Source organism: Lepisma saccharinum, chromosome 11 (genome assembly GCF_977018435.1).
Source record: "Lepisma saccharinum chromosome 11, izLepSacc3.1, whole genome shotgun sequence".
NCBI classification, from domain to species: domain Eukaryota; kingdom Metazoa; phylum Arthropoda; class Insecta; order Zygentoma; family Lepismatidae; genus Lepisma; species Lepisma saccharinum.
In genome coordinates, this window is record NC_139239.1 from 77,713,406 (window position 1) to 77,733,508 (window position 20,103).

Below are 20,103 nucleotides of genomic sequence, written 5' to 3' on the forward strand. Positions count from 1 at the left end.
CTTCCTCTGACAACACTCGCCAAACATTCACATGAGACGTGTCTCGTGCCCGAGCGAGTGCCAGAATGTTCTGCGACCGCTGTTAACACATCTTCTGCAAACTGACGTGTGCGTACACTTCGGGGTCTTCCAACTTCTTGCCGCGGTGGTAACACTGACCCTGTTTCACGCAGTCTACTGCCCACTACCTGAAAGAAGGCGTGAGACGGTAAACGTCTATGTGGAAAGCGTTCTCCATAAAGACGCCTCGCCTCACGGCTATTACCACGTGCCTCCCCATACATGAGATGCATGTCTGCTAGCTGCTGGGTCGTATACGCAGCAATCTGCGTAATATGGAGCTGGAACTACAAAGTATCGTTTTTGTTTAACACTGACACACTGCACAAATTGGCCGTATCACCGTACGAACATCACAGACCAATTGTTGCGATATTTGACTTGCCCACCCCACCACGTCAACTTCTTTCAATACAACATACTAGTACTTTTCAATGCGTATGACAACCTAGAGCGAACTGCTGATCATATCCCAGCACCTGCAACACGTCTGGGACGACTGAAAGTGACATCTTCAGTTGGTGTACAGTGTCTGTGCGTAAGACATTGTACCATTTGTTGTTAGTTGTGCGTGTGGGAAGGGGGTATTACGTAGTTGTCGCGTGTAAAAATACACGTTGTCGCAATCATCTGATATTGTGTTTTTCTTTTCCTCCTCCTGGTGGAGTAATGTGTCTCTCCTATGTCACATGACATGATTCGTTCATTCCTCGCGTGTAACTGGGGTATGCAACCGTGCTCAACTTTTCGGATTTTGTGTTCCGTGCTCATGTTTTGATGTTTGAGGTCGGAATGTGTTGTCTTTAACGCATTTCTCATTGTCACGGTCCTTCTTGCTGCGTTACATACCCTTTCCATGCATTGTTCTTGCTGGAAATCCCCAATTCCTTTGAGGACTCCATTGCGCATGCGTGCAGTGAACTCTTCATAGTGACTTCCGGACTGAGCACATACGATTCCTTTATGATTCCCTTGGAACCGCCTCTCTATCTGTGATAGTATTCGTCCCAGTTAAGTGTGACGTTCACTTTGTCACCTTTTGCGAGGCTCCTATATCGGAAACGAAGCCTCAGTCGTAAAAATGTTACTCACACTTTTTGCTTGTTTTCGTGTGAGGAATCACCTCCCAAGCGTTGTAAACGACCTTTAGAAACACCCTATATATATATATATATATATATATATATATAGTATACGGTTCACATTTTGTGATATTATATGCGAAAAGATTATTGTAGTTCGTGTCTTACCATTTACTTGATATTGTACCACTTTTCCACCCCATTTCTTAGTGATGCACCCTTTTTGTTTTTGGCGCCCATGAGCAAATGGAGAGTAAGTTGGGAAAGAGTAAATAGCACGGCATCCTTTGAAAGTATTGACGCAAAATTAAATTAATGTAATATTATTGTAAGTATGCAAATAAATAGATATAAAAATTTTCCCGCGCGCTTCGCTCTCAATTATCCCTATTTGGGTCTTGATAACATGATTCTGAAGGATTATACTGTAGCTACATTACGGTTTGATTTCATTTTTGTTATTTAGCGTCGCTTTTCTTTCACTTTTGGCTGATCGCGACGATGAGAATGAATGATGACATGATAAAATTGATGAAGGAACATTCACAAAATAACACTCATGCCCAGCCCGAAATTCAAACCCGTGGTCTTTGGCGTCGTAGCGTGCTGTGCTAATCACACCGCCACGAAGGTCGGCTGCTACATTGCCAGACACGACCAATATTCTTGGTGTTGATTGAATTTTTTAATAAATTTAGGAGATGTAGCCACAGTTCATTAGGTGAATCACTTTCCAAAAAGGTTAAAAGTGCTTTCGCAACAGGAAAACGCGCAATCCCACAAATCGAGCGCCCCAAAGGCAAATTGCACTAATTTTGCTTCGAATTTATTCCCCATCCAGCCTATTCACAGGACTTGGCCCGTGCGATTTCTTCCTGCAGGTGCACCATTTTAACGAAGTAGTTCTATTAAAAATACTAATGTATTGTCTGTTCCGTGTGCTGTCAGAATTGTACTAAATATACTACATACTAACGCATTGTAAAGAACCCGATACAACAGAAAAATATGTAATGTAAGATGTGCATATCAAACTTGTCGCAGAAAGTGAAATTTACACGTGAGATACAATCCAGATTTTCTTTACTTTGAAATACTCTAAGCCTAAGAGGAGAATTTGTTGCAGGAGGCAACAAATTCTATTTTCACTATCTACGGCTCTGTGTATGAAACGATAATTGAATCAGTCATACAAACAAACAAGTTCTGGTTAAGACAACTGCAGCATGAATATTTGGTTTGCCCACTGGTGTACTCAGGGTAGGGGTTGGGGGAGATGATGTTGCTGCAGTTCCACAATTACCTATGAATTTTTGAGAAAATTTGAAATTCTGAAATTTTGAGAAAATCAATTTTTTCAAATGAAAGCAGAAAAAACTCTGGAAAAGCAAAATGATAAAAGCAAACTCCCCTTAAAACGACCCCCCGATATTTGTCTTTGAACAACTTTAAAAAGGAAGGCAAAAAATAATATTTATGAAATATTTTATATCCCATCTTCTCCCAGAACAATTCCGCCCTCCTCCGAAAAGAAAAATCATGCGTATGCAAGTGGTGTGCCCAGTTAAATTTTTCTATCTTATCATTAAGTTGTGGGCTTGTTAACATCTATTCCCCGACCAAAAACACTGAATACACATTATTTATTTTCTGACATTTCAAATTATCTATAAAATCAATGTGCTTAGCTTTCTGCGTGTCGAAAATATACATTTTAAGATATAACTATTGACCACTTGATAGGCTATTGCATCCAAATTAAAATCAGTTACTATATTTATCAAAATAATATTGGGTGGTTAAGATGATCGAATTTAGTTATGAATTTTGGACTATTATCCTTATGCTTGGTGCCTTGAAATTCTTTATTTGGGAGACTCCGTTCAGGGCCTTGAGGGGGATGGTCACCCTGGTGGAGGGAATCATAGTCCCTGTTTGGCCCAGTAAAAAGAATGTCTAAAGCAGGAAATGGTGGCAAAAAGATTGCTAACGAAAGTCCTTGGTATGCCCCTGTGTGTAGAGTTCGGTAGAGTTTTATTTTTAAACCCACTTTATGCACATAAATGCTTTTCGGGACTGTGGACTTGCAGTTTAAAATGGAATCCGAACAACTTGTACCTCCACCTTGCATTAAACCCGGAGCCCTTTTGATTACAAAGAGGTGGCTTTACCACTACGCTACTCATCAAAGAAAGAAAAAAACTGAAACTCTTCCACAACTTTTCAAGACAGGATCTGTTCCATTTGAAACATAGAAGGGGAGGAGAAAGGTCTTCCTCTTTCTGATAGGGAAGGAAGTGTGATAATTTTCATTGACATTTCTTAACATTTTGATGTTTTCCCCTTCAAAAATAGGACAAGGCCCCAATGACTTTTTTATTTCCATGTGTTTGTACATACAGCGTAAGTCAAAATGATGTTCCCGATTTCAGTGTCTATTTATTTCATTGTAATGATACGTAAATGACTGATATTGCACACACAGATTGAAAAACTCAAAATGTTTTTCCTGGCGTATTATAAATGTTATCTGTGTGATCCACGTGTTACACGACACACATCTAGTCTATAATCAAGTTCCTGCCACACTCTTCCTAGCATGTCAGGGTCCACGTCGGCTATGGCTGCAGTAATGCTCTCACGCAATTCCACCAATGTTGTAGCATTTTCTAATTGACTTGCCAGAAGGCGGTTCAACCACAAATCTTGTTCGGAAATGTCGCTGAACGAGAACACAGAACGCTTTCTGCTGTCCAGTTGTAGCCACTTTTCTCACTGCTACTAAACTGCCTTCTGGTGGCTGACAGCGCAACTACGAGTCTTCAATAGAAAGAAGAAAAAAAAAACTTTTTGAGATTGTATTCCATAAAAAAATTACTTATGCAAGAAAAGCTCATTACCTTTCGTAGAAATACAATATGGCATACCAAGTTTTACTCTTCCCTTTTGCTGTTTTGAGAAAAGCCTAATTCTAAAGTTGCGGATTTCGCAATAATTTAATATTTAAAGGGTTATATCTACTAACAGCGTCAATATCCAAGTAATGTGCTATTTCAGTGAGTGCTGATAGTGAGCTTCCAGGTCGAGTAAAAAGAATTGGTAGTGTTGTTTAACCAAGATATTACGGGCCGAAATAAGTAAAAATACAGTGGAAACCTGTATTTCGGGCTCTCTTTATTGCCGCATAACAATGGAAAACAACAATCCCCAAAAAAACAATTGAATCTATACAAGCAAACAGTCTTACACTAACAACATATTTTTAAGAGGTATAGAGAAAACCTCAAAATTTCATGTTTAAGGCCAGTGGTGGCGATTGGATTCCAAAACCTGGGGGTGGGGCGGTGCAAGGAAAATTTACTTTCTCTTGGTAGTCAAGGCTTAGCATTAAGAGGCCATAGTGAGGAGGCAAAAAAAATAGGGATTGAATTGCTTTATTTTACTTCGCTTTTTGTGCCCCTTTTGGCTAACTTACCAATATGGGGATAAGTGACGATATGATGAAATTGATGAATGGACAATCAAAAACATCTATGCCCAGGCCAGGATTCGAAACCGGAACCCCTGGCGTCGTAGCGCGATGTTGCAATATCCTCCAGTTGGACACCAGTCGTCACAAAGTTAGTCCGGTACTCCATTTGTCGGGAACATTAGACTCTTAGTAACTCATCAAGGCTTGCTGGGTAACAAGTATAAAACGTTCAGCAGGAAAACGATTCGTTAATATAGCCAGTAGTAGTTCGACTCCTTCTCTTATTCAAGAACGTTCTCTCTCGCGCTTTCCAGAGATTAAAAATTACAACGAATCGTCCTACTTGTGGCGCTACCTTTGTTGTGCAGCTTTCAAATGCTGACAAGTCTTTCCATAGTGCTCAAATTTGCTGCGACAACACCGAAAGCGCAAGAAAAGTTTACGTGAACAACAGGGTTATAGAACATTCTTCGTCTTGCCTTGATAATTATTTCTCTCTTTAAGTCATCGTCCTATTATTCAAGAAGACAAAAACCTATTTTTTTTTAAAGTAACTTGAAAAATTTCCGATCCCCACCTTGGATACGTGCTATTAACAATAAGAGGGTTATAGAGCATTATCTGTCTTGTCTCGATAATCATAACTCTCAAATTATGATCACATTATTCAATAAACTAAAAGCCTCATTTTATCTAGTGTAATCAGAAAATTTTCGGTGGGGGGCTCGAGCCCCCTTGGATACGTGCCTGATGTCAGATTAAGATCGATGACTTGCCTGTTGTATGCAGTAATACCGATCTCACTTCAAAACCTTTCTACGCTAAATATGACATGGTTTAACAAGTTGAACAAGGGATGCTGGACGGCGTGAGGAAGAAAATGAAGGGGTGATGAAGCACCCTTCCCCACCTCCTGGCGGCCCCCCTGATTCTAAGTAAACCCGAACTCATACACGAAAATAGTTATCGAACTACTAACACCGAAAAAGTTACCAACTGTATATTGCCAAGTTCATACTTAATGCCAATCTTACATACCTACAAGTTTCTTGTGAACAATTTAATAAGTGTAAAATATCAGCACTATTCGACGAAAATTTGAGTTTCTGTTGTCTCGGCACAGTGAGATTGTCAGTTTCGGAATGGTGTCCTTCCTTAATCCACAAAGCTGCATGCTTTGGGGCAGGGAAATCTTATGAATGGACCATTAATGGACAAATGATTTTTCAATTGTGTCTGTTACATAGTTAAGACATGGAATAATATATCCTTTGAAGTCCATTTTTCTTTAGAGGGATAAAAACACTTCTGGCAGGGATAAAAATAATTTTCTTTTGCAGGGGATAAAATTTATTGTGGTGGGGAAATCACCGGCACCCCCTTCGCTTAATTCGCACACTGCTTAACTCATTTAATTAATAACCTTCCTAAAATACCACTCTTTTTCCTCTCTGTCTTAACACATTCTCCCCGCTCCCCAACCTTCGTTTCATTACTAACATAAAAAGTAAAGTGTTCCCCTGTGCTTTGCACCAAGCTATGAAGGCGTATACGGAGTGTGGATTTAGGACCCCACACTTTCTTGATCAGGGCCGAAGGTGGGCCGCCTTTATATCCCACAGTATCCTCCACGTACCCACTTTATACGACGCTGGGCGGGCACCAGAGCCGCTTGAACAGGTGGAAAAAATCCCGGGTCTCTCGCATGGTAGTCAGACGCTAGTTGAGCTACCGCGGTTTTCATTACTAGCAATGGGATGCCATTAATTTAATTCAATTACTAGCAAGTAAGATCTTGCAACCAAGTTCGTTTCTAGAACGCCGGAACAATCTTGGTACACTATATCCATGAGAAGTGAACTAGATTTAGCTTTAGTGCCTCGTACATACATATAATTGAAACCGTCAATACATGGACGAAGAGAAAAACGGGGGAACCGAAATTCCGCTGATCTGACGCCCTTGTTTATTTTAAAGGCACCACGGCAATAAGCACCTACCCCTGAACGTATGCGGGAGGAGGTTTCGGGGGTTTCCCCTTTTTCTTTCCTTGTCTGTTTATTACTGAGGGAAAATGCAGGGCTTGAAGCTGAAAGCTAGTTGTGGAAGCATTCCCTTTCATCCCATGCTGCGGCGACCTATTGAAAGAATACGCTGCATTCTTTATGGAACCAAAACACAATTATAGTCCACCCCTTCCAAGGTCAAGTGGAAACAACCTGCATTTGTTTTCTAAGAATATGAAGTCACGTACGCGGTCAAGAAGACGACGTGGGCGACCCAATGCTTTCCGAATCAAGTTATGTTCATTCCGTACTGAAAGAGACAAACAATACCCAGTCTGTAGGCCACATCGAACCAACGGAAAGCGACGTAAAATAACGAAGAAATAACTAATACCACAAAGAGCATATAGATATCTCACATATTTAATAATAATAATAATGATAATAGTAGTAGTAGTAGGTAAAATGTAAAGTTTCCCGCGCATATAGCACCGTGCATGAGGCAAATTTAGGGGACGTGGGAGCACATATTCTTGATCTCGGCCATTTTGGTGGTGATGTGTTCAGCACCACACTCCGGCCGCCCTTACTCCCGAGGATTACCCCAAGGTATTATTTTTTTGAGTCAGGGTGAGCCTCAAATAATAATAATAATAATAATAATAATAAACTTCTGTATCTGTATAATAAACGAAACTTTGTATCAAGATACTTTGAGAGTTACTTACAGATATGTACTTAATTTTACATTCATTTTGGAAGACAATGTATGTTTCATAATTCCCGGGTCTCTTTGGTTATTCCTAGAACACCCTTGTTTATGAGATGGGGCCTAGTGTTGTGTAGGCCCCACCAGATCAAAACAAACATTGGAGGAGCAAGGGAGTTTGTGCTTTCTTCATAGCATTGCTAGCGACTTTTGCCCTGTCGCGAATTCACAACTCTCATAAACAAATGCGTGTGAAATAATGTGTAACTGTAAAGACAAGAGAAGAATTCGCACGAAACCTAGTGGTGTGAAAAGTTGGGTAAAGTAAGGTTGAACCCGCATTATTTTATTTTTTAAGAAATAAACTTGAAATGATAGTGAGGAAACAACAACACGAACAACAAAAAGAGAGGTTAGGCAGAAATATTGATCTGCTTTCCTGATGATACATGCCACATTTCATTTAGCATAACAGAGGGCTTCCAGCCATTGGATGTTACCGTCACTTGAACCTTACATCCATGCATATACCTACCTATATGTACATATGTATGTATGTATGTATGTATGTAAATATATTTATGCATATTCACTACTTACCCATTTTTGACATTTGCAACGCTCTGTAGAAACTAAATATTCAGAGCTTAATCATCGAAACTCAACAAACAATAGATGTACAATTTGCCAGTAAGAAATTTACTTTTGAGTGCATAGGTGGGGGGGGGGGGGAGCGGGAACAAAATGGAAAACTTACAACTCTGCTAAGATGGTAATTACTGTAAATTTAGAGCTTTTAGGCAGATTTTTTTACAGTCGCTGTATACCTTTGAGGACTAGAGTGATAATTCATTTGAGTAAAATTTGGTCAAGGCCTTCGATAAGGCGTGAGGAAAATGGATTTTCGCTATTTTGCGCGATTACAAAATGTTGTAAGTTGAGAGATGTTTAGTTTTTCTTTCGGCGAAGTGACGAACTTGATTGATTGATTAATTTGGTGTGTTAAGTCCACTAAGGCTAATCGGGACTGGACCTACAGTTTCAAGTGGGATCCAAACCATTATGTGTCTCTACTGGGTAGAAGTGGCGAACTTGTTTCAACAAGTTAAACTTACTCTAACCTCTGGCGCAACTGCTCTAATCTCTGACGATATCTTGAATTGTACAAACATTGCCACAACAACAAAAACAGTGCTTTAATGTCGCACAAATATCTACACATTCAGTTGCTTGCTACACTATGTGGAAGAAAATCACTGGACATCCCGGTTTCAACTCTGAAATGAACTCCTCATGGAAAACAGAGTACAGACGGGTATATATACGGCAGCAGGAGGCTTCTCAGATAATTCGCTGATAAAATGACGGACAGGAAAGAGCTCAGCATGTTTGGAAGAGGGATCATAGTAGGCTGCTCCATAGGAGGTATGAGGGCCTCCCCCATGGCGCAGTGGTAGCGTCCTTGCCTTGTAATCAAGGGGTCCCGGGTTCGATACCCGGTGGAGGCACAAGTGGTTCGGATCCCACTTTAAACTGTAGGTCCAGTCCCGATTAGCCTTACTGTGCATAAAGTGGACTTAAAACAGCAACTCAAACCAAACCATAGGAGGTATGAGTATAAGTAGCATAACTGATGCCTGACAGGTCCCTAAATCAACTGTAGTCTTTGTCATCAAGAAGTGGAAGGAAAAGGGACAATGCAGCAATGCACCACAAAGTGGAAAACCCACGAAATTGGACGACCGGGACAGAAGAGTTCTGAAGAGGGAGATTCGGATAAACGGGACCCGTCCGATGCATTCGATGCAGAAGAGTTTCAAAGTGCGACCAATTTGACTGTTTCGACCAAGACACTTGGCAAGGAGGCCCATGCGCTCGGTTATCATGGTCGAGCCGCTGCCCACAAACACCTGATAACAAAAGCAAGAAACGGCAGAGAGTACGCTGTTGTAAAGAGCGGAGAAACTGGATGGTGGAGCAATGGCAGAAGGTCCTATGGAGCGATGAATCACGCTTCACACTGTTTCGATCAGATGGGAGAGTGTGGGTATGGCGATTACCCGGAGAACGTCTGTTACCCGAGTGTGTAGTGCCCACAGTGAAATATGGTGGTGGCGGCATCAAGTTCTGGGGTTGTTTCAGCTGGCATAGCGTGGGTCCACTGGTACCGGTGTATGGCCACTTGACGTCTGCGTCGTACCGAGATATTCTCGACAACTCTATGGTCCCCCACGTTGTGGCGTTTCTATGGAAACGAAGAATGTGTGTTCCAGGACGATAATGCGACTTGTCATGTTTCCAGGGCTACCATGGAGTGGTATGCAGAAAATAATGTCACCTGACTAGATTGGCCTGCTCAGAGCCCTGACCTCAACCCTATCGAACATCTATGGGACGAACTGGAGCTCCAACTGAGCTCGAGATCGCCTCGCCCTTCTACACTTCCAGGGTTGGTGACTGCACTGCAGAAGGAACGGTGGAATATCCCACTCAGTGTACTACACGATCTTGTGGCCAGTTTACCATGACGTGTAGTTGCTGTTATCGCTGCCAAGGCGGACCGACCTCCTGTTGATTGCAAGAAAACTGATGGTATCCGCTGACATGTGGTGTCCAATGACTTTCTTCCACATAGTGTATAAGCGAGTGGTGTCAAAGCTACTATTTTAAACAGTGGATCTACAAGCTGATGGTTGATTTCCTGACTGGATTGGTTTTCGTAGACACACCCGCATAATGTCGTTCGAATCTGTGCTTTAGGACAACTCAGGGCATTATTAAATGCCTCGATACCCATGGAGAACATGATAAGCTGCAACCCTAGCTCCAACTTGTTCAAACACAAATCTAGAACATATTTTAAAAACGAAGATTAATTGCTTCACAATGAAACTACTCGCTACGACCCTGTTGATTACAATTTTACAACTTTCTTCACTACAATGATAACAAGCAATTGAGGATTTGAGGAATACAAGGGTGGAGGAGCGGCACCTCACGGTCGTACACATGTTTGACACATGCGTACATGAACATACCTTAGCCTACAAGAAAAATTGTCCCTACAAGAAAAATTGTCATTTAACCAACTTTTACCTCAAGTATGCATTTTGTATGCGATATTTCATGGGATAAAATTTGACTATTCCTAAGAAAATATTTCGGTCCCCCCTTTTTTTCTATCTTTCTCGGCGACACTGTAATGCTGACAGAAGCTCTTTGATATTTTCAAAATAAAATGTTTCCTCTATTCGGAGGAACGTTGTTGTCCATACCTTACTTTCTTCTGTTTTGTTATTTTACGTCCTTTTTTTACCTCTCTAGGTTAATCACAATCAATGAGGATGAAGGATGATTTGATGAGATAGATGACGGAACAAACACACATCGATTACCCAAGATTCGAACCTAGAACCTAGGATCAGTGTGTGAAAGTGCAACCCCCCCTCTTTGAAAGGTTAGCCCCCAGTCCCTGGTTTCTATCCGGCCCTCTGGATTACTTCCTGCTTTAATCCTTCAAATCCCTCCTTTCACCTCACCCTGGGTGCAAAGCGAGCAGATTATATTTGAGCCGGAAATACGAAAGGGGGGTTTCACATAACAATTTATATTTTTAGTCCCTGGTTCGTTACGCATGTACATCAAGTGAATGAACAACTGGTTTAAAATGGACAGTACTGTAGTTCTTAGAGTTAATTCAGCAAATCATAACATTTCTAGTAGTGCCTCCTCGATGGCGCAGTGGTAGCGTCGTCGCCTTGCAATCAAGGGGTCCCGGGTTCGATACCCGGTGGAGGTACATAGTGGTTCGGATCCCACTTTAAACTGTAGGTCCAGTCCCGATTAGCCTTACTGTGCATAAAGTGGACTTAAACACCAAATCAACAACAACAGCAACAACATTTCTAGTAGGATTATATTGTTTATTATACGTTGTTATATATCGTATATAACTTTGCAAAACTATCTCTGCGGGCCTACCCTCAGCTGAAATGATATTCCGTTCATTACAAATGCGTATCCTTACGCCTTTACTCTTTCTTTTGGGCATCAACTATTCAATACGGAAATATCCAAATATTTAAAACTTTTCTAAAGGGGACTTGGGACAGCAAACAGGGGTTGGCTTACACGAAATGCTACATTCTTATAATAGTCTAGCCACCAAAAGTGGACTAAACTCGAGGAGACATTCCTCGTCGTCGAAAGATGGGGAAACACTGTTTTCTATAAAGCCCAATTGACTTTTTTATAGTCTGGGTAAACGTCTGTGGACGTGGACCACGTAGCGTTGAAAAATTCCACTGTAACGGTCTTTGGAAAGACATCTCCCCCACTGGGGTGATAAAAAAAATCTAATATCCAGCAAAGCACAATCCAATGAGCACATACACTTACATCCTGTAATAACATATAAGTACGCACATGAAAAACATATTACTTTACCCTACACCTTGTAGCTGGCCAGCAATTAATTAACATATTTCCAAAACCAGTAATGCTCAATCCGACCATTACAAGTACTCCGAGGTTTTTCTTGGCTATGACATTTATGTTACGAAGATTTCATACAAAATATACAAATAACAAGTACGTACAGGAGAGAAGCAAGTTGCTTGAACCAACAGAGGGTTTCGTACCAAAGCAACAAAATGCAAGGGATACAACATCTGGATCTTCTTTGCAATCTTCAAAACAGCATTCACTGCACGTGAACGGTGCAACTAGACTATAGAAAAAAACAAACCTTTCCGAGAGTCACCCAATCTACAGGCAACTGAGCTGCTTATTGCGTCGCCCCGGTCTGGAAAGTCACACTTGCTTCTTAATGTTCGCTTTAAACGACACTTGTTTCTTGTTTACTTATTCTTCTGAAATCTGCTTTTGCCTGAATCTTCCTTAATGCATCAAAATATCTGCTTTCGAAAGTTTTAATGAGCACGTTTTAAGAACATCTCAACGACCAAAGTCAAGAATTAGTAGAACTTTTGACTGTCTTCTAATCACCGAAAATTAGCAAATATATTTCCATCAATGGATTGTAAATTGATTATGTACGAGTTACATGTAAATATATTTTGTAAACTTCAAGTTAGTATATTTCATTGATTGATTGATTGATTTGGTTTATTTTACTTCGAATTTCTGCCACTTTTGGATAGTCGCGAATATGAGGATGAGTGATGATTAGATGAAATTGATTAAGTGATACTCAGAAAGAATACTCATGCCCCTGGCGCTGACCACTCCGACGGTTAGTGTATTTCATTTTACACAGAACTTTAAATAATATTTTTCTTCCATGTGCAGCAAGTTGTACCACAGTTATGTTCCGAATTTGGCAACTTCGACATTTCCGTTAACGAAACAAATAGTTGATGAAGGTACGATGAATAAAAGCGAACTATAAAGATCACATTTTATGTATTTTCCGTCCATAATTATAATACATGAATAAAGTTAACCCACAGTTTTAAATTTTCACATGCAAATTTGCTTCATTATTCGGGCTGGTTGATTAGAGGATAACAGCAGTGTACGTAAAAATGATCAAGCATAGCGTTATGAACCTCAGGTTGAAATTCTAAGTAAAGCATGCATGTGCGAATATCCCTCCACTTATTTCATGAGTTCATGATTCATGCTTATGTCACGTCGTAGATATGTAAAAAGAAGTTAGAACGGTGTTTACAGTGTAACTGCGAATGCTCTATGCTATGTGTACTAATCAGAAAGTAGTATATCCATAGTTGAACTCACATTGACAGACAAACAATTTTATCAACATGTCAATTATTCCATAATACTAGACTTAAGACTACTTTTAATCCAATTTGCAATTATTTCTGAGCAATCGACAGGTATATGTTGTCAAATTGTTTACCCTCACTTACAAACAGACAAACCATTTGACAAACCATGTACATAGGCATAACTTGGCGGAGGCAAGGGCGGGAAACCGCCCCCCCCAAATCATGTGTTGAGTGAAAGAGAGGTATATTCCACACATAAAATGTCAGAGACAGAAAATAGTTCACAACTCAATGTGCTGTCAGGAATGTGTGAATATAAGAACACTCATAATGAGTTTCAACCCAGAACTTTCTTGTGTGTGAGGAACAACATTTACGAGAACATTTTCCAAATTTGAAATGAACTGTTCAAACCATTATTGACAACCTCCGTGAGTTCAGGATGCTGTGAGCATTCTTTCTTGTCCTCGGAGGTTCAGGACCAATACACTGTATACTCAAAGCTACTTGGCATTAAATACTTCGCCTTATTGCTGTTTTGTATATTTAACAAACGAATGATATTAATAGGTCCAAAATTATAAATTAATTTTACTCGGACGCAACTCGTCAAGAAAGGAAACTGAAGCTTCATTAGATTTTTGATTGATTGGGTGTTTTAAGTCCACTTTATGCACAGCAAGGCTAATCGGGACTGGACCTAAAGTTTAAAGTGGGATCCGAACCACTTTGTACCTCCACCGGATATCGAACCCGGGACCCCTTGCTTACAACCCGGGACCCCTTGCTTGCCTCCCCATCGGGGAGGCCTGAAGCTTCATTAGAACTACAAGCTTCACTCATACTTGTGTGCTATATGTGGTATGTGGCGGATCGGATTTATATGCTATATAAAGATCGAAATATGCTATGCATAAAAACACCTTCGAAATTGTATTATGGTCTATATATGTTTATGACCTCACGGATACTCTTGAAGATGCCACGTATCACATGATTCCAAATACTGAAGGAATTCCCTTCTAAAGCCCACATTTCTTGCGTGGCTGGGTACCATCATTTTTCAACATAGATAGCGCAAAACTATTGCATTTTTATCACTTGTATTTGAAGAATAGATATCGTTTACAGAGGAGGAATTGATGAGTTACTGGGCTCATTTATAGTTTTCTTCTGCAATAATAGAACCATTATGCACTAGAGGTATTAACTGCTCAACATGAGTGACAAAACTTGCTGCAAACAAATTGTAAAATTTACACGCTAAAAAATAGTTTAACTATACTGTTCTAGATGAAACTAAATTCATACAAACAATCTCACACCGTACTGCATACTTTGCCCACCATGGCACAGATTTTTCAAAGGCCTGAAATTCTGGACAAAGCACGTGACCAGCTTTCTTGAAATATATTATTATTTAATGAGGATACAGGGGTAAAAATGATGATAAATAATTCAGAATCACCCCTTCCCCTCCCCAGGTACACTTTGGACTCATCGTACATACATACTTGAGCTCTGATTCTTGTTCTTTAAAAAATGGCAGAAATACAAAGAGCGAACTATCGCGCCCTCTCACAGAAAAGACTACAAAATTTAGAAAGAGAACTACATTGGTTAAATGTCCAATTTATAAAGTAGGTATTGTCCAGGTTTTCAGGGCTTTGCAAATACTGTGTGGTCCTTACGGCATGGAGGAAGTCCTGCTCTTCACGGCCACCGGAAATCACATGAAACCGTGGAAGATTTATGCGTGTGAAAATTTCCATACAAGTCGATATTTCTGTGCTGGGACGTACACAGTGGATAGCAGAAAGTCAACGAATCTGAAAAGTTTCATGCATGCTGTGTGACGTATAAATTATATTGTTAAGTTGTTGTTCTAACCTCACTTTATGCACTAATAGGATAATCGGGACTGGACCTACAGTTTAAAGTGGGATCCGAATCACTGTGGGCCTCCAACAGGTATTGAACCTGGGTCCCTTGATTACAGTTTAAAGAATATTGACCACAATTGTATTTGTAAATTCCCACGTGAATAACCAGATGTTACTTTAAATATCAAAAATATTAAATTGAATACTTAAATGCAAACAGTTTGCTATATATTAAATAATTCTGGCATCAGCGAATGTGCATGATCATAATCTATTCACTGTTGAAACAGTTTGACCTTAACTCTTTCAATATTAAAATTTCTAACATGTACCATTTGAAACAAGTATTTTCAGGTGGGGAAGGCCACCTTAAAACAAGTCTTCAAGGACTAATATTTGCAACCAGAAAGAAGAATGCTCTTTTATCTCCTAAGTTTAAATTAAGTATAACAACAAAAGTTTGCTGTGTGTTTAAAATTTCTATTCGGCTTGTTAATTTTCCAATAAATAATTAATGAGTTTAAAAGTTTAATTAAAAATTGATTTTATATTAATATAACTTTTTTAATTTTACAAATACAGTAGTTATGGGATGAAACAAATTTTGATCCTGCCCCCCCCCCCCTCCAATTTAGGTCCCAAGTTACGCCCATGGAAGTTGCTATTTAACATATCTATCAAATTACACGTTCGTAGCTTTAATTGAGTCCAAGATATTTAAGTATAAGAATATTTTCATTGTTGACTTTCGATTCTTGCCTCCCATAAACAGACGGATACTCGCATCCAGATACTTTATACCGCTCCATGCTAGTATTTGATAGGTCTACCTATCTACGCTTCTATTTTATGGTTTTTGACTATCTATACAATTATTTCGTGAATGACTACAACAATTAAATGAAAGACCCAATGGAGATTTTTAATAACGCGTCCGGTTGGTTTGACAAATTTCAATTTATAGCTCGAACCGTTTCGGTCACGTCACCACTTTAAAATTCAGGGTGACTCGAAAGTCGAAAGAGAAACACCCATATAATTTCTACAGATATTATAAACCGTGAATGCAATCACGTGCAGCATGTAGGAGTCTATGTGTCCATTCCTTACTTTCTTCGCCTGTTCTGTTATTCTACGATATTTTTCTACCTCTCTAGGTTAATCGCAACACAATGAGAATCAATTGATGAAAGTGGATAGGAAGTTTTCCTTCTTTTTTTCAAATGGCATATCAAATTCATGTAAAATTTCTGAAAAATTGAATGGTGAAATCCGGTTTTAAGATATCTGTATTACTTTCGAAGTTACGGGATGTCAAAAAGTACTGACGTATAAACAGGCAAAAACATGGAACCACCCAATTTCATGACAACGCATAACGTTAAACCAATAATATCATTACCATTATGTCTTGGACTGAAGAGTGCAACAAGAATACCCGCTCCAACTTCAAATCTGCTTATTTTTTTTAATTGGAAAGGGGATCATGTGTCATACCGAAATAACGTGAAATTTTCTGAAATATCACATTTTGAAATCCTTTTTAAGGGATTTTTATTCGTTTTTGAGTGTCTGCATAATATAAAATTACGTACTTAATCATGGTTCTCCTGAACTCGAAAACTGTCAAAGATGTGTTTGATGTGTTACTTACCCAGATTCTCATTTTTGAAAAAGGTTAGATCAAATATGGCGAATCCAATATGGCGGACGGGGTATCTAACATGCCTCAGAGATGAAGCACTTTATCTCCTAATACCGCATATGGCTACATTAATGGTCCATGTTTCAACTCAAGCAGAAAATGTAAATTTTCAATAAAACTTCAAAAAAGCGAACTTCCAGTCTTTATATCGAAAATTAACAGACTATAACTGGGTAAATCTATGCGATATTGAGGATGTCAATACACTAACTAATACGTTTTATGATATTTTGTATAATATTTTGAATGACTGCGTACCACTGAAACGCATCAAGATACCTAAATATCCTGTGTGGTTCAATGGTGACATTATTAGGAAAATAATGTCAAAATTATATCATTACAAAAAGTGGGGAAAAAGTCATTGCAACGCAGAGTATCATGAAGGGAAATACAAGAATCTTAGGAAAGAGATAAAGAAAGGGCTAACAGCAGCGTACAAAGCGTACATCCGTGAGACGGAGGAAAACATACGGATAGATGTAAATAATGTATGAACTTATATTAGAAATAAAAAGAGGGATTCAGGTAGTGATACGTTTGAATACAACAATGAAATCTTACACAATGGACACGATATTGTAAATGCATTTACTACCTACTTTCTATCGGTGTACAAAGATTCTTTACAGTACTCTATAGTTGAATCAGATAAGTGCGAAATCGGAGTGCTTTCCCAACTCCATATATCGTATATCGAATTGAATGATATCGAGGAAGCAATTAAAATGTTGAAAGCCAAAAAAGCAGTGAGGATGGACATCATTCCTCCCTATGTGGTCAAGGGGTGCGCTGAACTGCTAATAAAACCATTGAGTATAATATTCAATAACATTTTAGAACATCACAACTTCCCATCAAAATGGAAAATTACTAAAGTTAATCCCTTCCCAAAAAAAGGCAAATGCAAAGAACGTTGATTGCTTTAGGCCAGCGTAAATTCTCTCAGTTTTTTGCAAAGTGTTTGAACAAATACTGTACGACAGAATAATGGCCAACGTACGACCGGCTATATCTCCAATGTAACATGGTTTTATATCGCGGAGGTCGACAATCGTTGCCGAATTTGCACATTTTGTAGCTTATGAATTAGACGAAAGGAAACAGGTATCTATGCTGACCTGGCCAAGGCGGTCGATTCGGTAAATCATGACATTTTACTTCAGGAACTATCGTATTTTAATATATTTGTGAAAACGTAATTATGCTGCTAAAATCTTACCTCATGGACCGAAAGCAATTTGTCAATTATAGAGGATACATATCTCGGGAATACCCTACGCCTTCTGGGGTGCCGCAGGGATCCAATTTGGGCCCACTCATTTTCTTACTCTTTATTAATGACCTCCAGAAAATTATTACGAAATCACGTTGACTTATATTTGCAGACGATGTAAAAATATTTAGAACAATTTGCTCTGACGAAGACAGCCTTGACTTGCAGGCAGACTTAAATAGATTACTACAATGGAGCAAAAATAATAGACTTTCATTTAATCTTGATACATGTCAGGTAATGTCTATAACAAACGCTGAAATAAAAAGAAACTTCCAGTGTCAGATGGGAGGAAAACAAATAGCTAAGGTCACTAAATTCACGGATCTTGTTATCACGTATGATGCAAATCTATGTTTTAAAGAGCATGTGCATCATATCGTTAATCAAGCATATAAGTTGAGTTGAGTTGGGTTGGTGTTTTAAGTCCACTTTATGCACAGCAAGGCTAATCGGGACTGGACCTACAGTTTAAAGTGGGATCCGAACCACTTGTGCCTCCACCGGGTATCGAACCCGGGACCCCTTGATTACAAGGCGGTGCCACTACCACTGCCAAGCATATAAGAAATTAGGATTGATAAAAATATGTGGGGAAGATCTAGAAAGCATCAATATTAATAATTTTTGTATGTCTCCCTAGTACGCTCATTCGTAGAATATGCATCGGTAATATGGCAGCCCTTGGACAAAAAAAAAAAAAAAAACATATGAGGGAAATAGAAATGATTCAGTCCAAGTTCTTGAGGTTCATATAGAGAAGACAAAGTATATCCTAAATTCAATCCGTACTCTGAGCTTGTATCGCAGTTTAACATTGAAAAAACTGAAGAAAAGTTTAATCTTAATTTGATGAGCACGTTATATAAAATTGCAAATAACAAAATAGACTCTATGGGGTTAGTATCTGCATTACAATATCATGTACCTCAAATGAGAAGCAGGCCGAAACCCGGTTTGTTTCATGTACCAAAATCTAGAACAAATTATGTAAATATATCTCGGATGTGGAAAACTGGTAAAACTTATAATGAAGTAGTAGCAAATGATCCGAGCGTTGATATAAACAGTATGTCATTTCAATCATTCAAAAAAGAGCCATACTGGCTCAGTGGAGAAAGGGGTGAGGGGTTCGTCTGTATTGTAGAGATATGGAGACTATTAGACCGAGAAAACCTCGTCATGTTAATATTCACACTTGTTTATTTCCTGCACTTGTCCGACCAGCGAGCGATCTCAAGAATGCGCTAGCTTGTAACTTCCGTAAAAACCAGGAACTGGAAAGGCAAACGCGTGGATCTAAACAGGATCTACCGCGTTTGAAAGGTTTAACAACCTTTCGACGCCTAGAATGATAAAAGCAAGCTCCTACCCGGAGCTCGCTCTCTTTTGATTCTGACACTCATCGACGCTACATGGAGAACTAGTCCGATTATTTAAACAACACGTTACACTGCTAACTACAACGATGGAACACGGAGTTACCGCTGCCTAGCATGCTACAAGGCGCAAGAGATCGCTTGGCTTGGTGAACTGAGGATCGCTGGATAGAACCTTGGAACTGTCACGATTCGGTCTGCGAGAAGCATTAGGACAAGACATCACACACATCTACCAGGTATGAACAAGCGTGAATAACCTTTTACACCAACTTTCCATATCTCTACCCTCCTACGGAGCAGGTTTAGCCAACAGACATTATTAAGCTCTACCTAAATGTTTAAATGAAACTTCCCTGTGACCTCTCAGAGCCCAGGTAAACGGGCTTACAACATGGTGGAGGTGCTTCAGGCCCTTTTTGCAATTAAGTACCCTCCTGTACGAATTGCTTTACATTAAATTATTCTCTCCCCCCCTCCCTCCCACTTTGGGAGCATTTTTAAAGTAAATTTTTAGTAATTCCAACTCATACTCCCACAGTACGCTTAAGATGCGTCAGACCCAGTGACAATTATGTGTATTACCCTATGGACAACAACCCCTCTTTTTCTTTTATGCCGAACCCCCCCTTTTTCAACAAAAATCTAGTTCTTCTGCATAACATGTATTCAAGCATCATTCACACAGGAATGAGAACACTTGCTTATACTTATTTGACCAGCGATATATTAATGACATAAATAACTGTATGCCCATACTTTCATTTGTTCTTTGGTC

At 39.4% G+C, this 20,103-nt stretch overlaps 1 non-coding gene across 1 annotated transcript; it reads left to right on the forward strand.

Moving 5' to 3' along the window:
- Window positions 1-8,762: 8,762 nt before the first annotated feature.
- On the forward strand, window positions 8,763-8,837 carry TRNAT-UGU (transfer RNA threonine (anticodon UGU)). Its single transcript has one exon. It is a non-coding gene; the product is annotated as a tRNA-Thr (tRNA).
- Window positions 8,838-20,103: the final 11,266 nt, after the last annotated feature.